The sequence below is a fragment of the Chaetura pelagica genome, unplaced genomic scaffold (genome assembly GCF_000747805.2).
Source record: "Chaetura pelagica isolate M959 unplaced genomic scaffold, ChaPel_1.0 scaffold28, whole genome shotgun sequence".
NCBI classification, from domain to species: Eukaryota; Metazoa; Chordata; class Aves; order Apodiformes; family Apodidae; genus Chaetura; species Chaetura pelagica.
Genome location: NW_009954303.1, coordinates 871,175 through 873,472, shown reverse-complemented (window position 1 = coordinate 873,472; position 2,298 = coordinate 871,175).

Here is a 2,298-nt window from a genome sequence, read left to right as displayed (position 1 = left end):
AAAATTTCCTTGAAACTTAAGAAGATTAGGATCTCATGCAAATTGCCAGCCATGTTGTCTCATGTTTCCACATCCTGTCCTGACTTTTTTGAAGCAAGGCTTTTCTCAGGGATCTCATAGACAGGACTTCCAAGTAGTATGATGTTGATTACCACACTGGAACATTTCCATCTTACCCCAATCACAGCCACTGAGTGTGAAGACAGGTGCCCACCCCAGACAATCCCTCAGAAGTCAATCACAGCAATTCATCCCGGTTTTCAGCCTGTAAGAGATCTGACCCTCTATAGAGACCAAGGGGGAAAATTTTTGGATTTTGTGGGGTTTTAAGTTTACCTTCAGCACCCTGTCTGATATCAGGAGATTAAAGATAAGCAGTAAGTCACTAGACTCTCAGAAACAACTCCTTCTAACAAGCAGGTGTCTGTTCTAGGTTGCACCAGTATCTAGCCTTAGGAAGACTGAATCCTCTTTGCTGTTAGTGCTTCCTAAAATGTAGGAAGTAGAACTCACATGGAAATACATGAGTTAAAAACAAACTAAGACCATCTTGGTCTTCTGAAGGTGATCTATGAAAACTGGCAGGAAGAAAAGCCAACTCCAAAAGAGGCCACAAAAATATTATTTGCGTATCTTTCAGGTTACACATCAACAAAGAGCCCTCACTGGGGATTCTGTAACTCCATTGATGCCAGTGAAGTAAACATACACAGAAAGAAAAGTAGATGTCGTTGTCCTATGCAGGTTTACAGCTACATGAGGCCATTTCATGCAATGGTGATGTTAGTCTAGAATGAAGCTGCAAAGGTGTAAAGGGCAGAAAGCCATAGTTAGGCTAAATACTCAGGAAATGTTTAATTAAAATGATTTGGAGACTTTGCTCATGTGATACACTGTTAGAATGTGAGCTTTGTCAATGAAAGCTTTTGCCACGACCGAGCCAGCTTCACTGGGAATTCACATAGGAAGGAAAAGGGACTTGAGTAGGAGGAGAGTTACAAGAACAGCATTTGAATATTTTTATCAAAGAAACTTTTGATTCTGGATTACCTTCTGGATTGCACCACCTTTAAAACAGCTTGTAGGCTATAGAATTTCAGCTTCTTTTTTTTAGTTTTTCAGTTCAGTTGTAGGACAAAGACAAATTTCAGATTATTCAATGAGTTTTATTTCTTTTCCTTCATACTGTTTTCTTACCTTAAAATCAGAAAGAGAAACCATTTTGCTAGACCTTTTATTTTTGATAGCTGATTTCACTTAAAGGTCTCTTTGGAACTGCATTTGCCAGGGATGATAAACCTAAAATCACCCATCAAAGCAAGTTACAGTTATCCAAATCTGTAATCAATTTGCTGAAAGGATAGCCTTAAAATGTCAATTCATGTAAAGAATTGAGAAACTGCTAAAGTACTTTTGGTAAATATGGGAAGAGAACGAGCCAGTCAGCCTTCCTGCAGGCTGCAACATACTCAGAGATACATATGAAAGCTCTTCTGATGAACATTTGCTTTGAAAAGCCAATAACATCAGACAAGTTTTTAAAACTATTGTATGAATAGATGGAATTTCTTTGAAAGTATTTCCTGTTTTCCTTTTGTGTCATTACTGTTGTTTCTCTCCTTGTGAAATTCAGTACTTTATTTAAGCTCATCAGTTCTTCTACTTAGTTAACCTCATCCCAAAGCCCTTGCTTTTTTAATCCCTCTTTTTTATATGGATTACAAATTAGGCATGCAACTCTTTTCTTCTTTAAGACCTGCTAATCTGTCATGCCCCCATCCCTGTCTCTCCAGCAGAGGATGCACACAGCCAAAGTTAAGTCCTGCTTTCCATGCAACCAAGGGCAGCACTTCCAGACTGCTATGAGCTATGGTAAGACTTGCTCCCTCTGGTAAGAGTGGAAAAATCAGATTGGTTTTCCTGTCCTGGAAGAGCTGACAGAGGAGGTGAGCTGGGAGAAACCACCTGGCAACCGATTCTGCTTTTGGGCAGGAAGGTAGGCAGCAGGTGGGCATCCTTCAGAGCAGCATTATCAGCATGGCTGCAAGAGGACAGCCATTGTTTTTTCCCAGCTAGTCCAGTGCAGAACTCCTTCACACATTTCCCAGTGAAAGTCCCACCTTTTTGGAGACTACCCACAGCTTGGAGGTTTTCATCTTTTCATGTGTCTACACCTGTATAAACCACCTGTTCGGGTACCATGTATAAGTCCTGCTGCTATCTGACATGACTTCTGGGGGTGTGAGCCTGTTTGGTTAAACCAAGCTAGGCTTGGCTTGTCTCAGCTTTTGTCGTGCT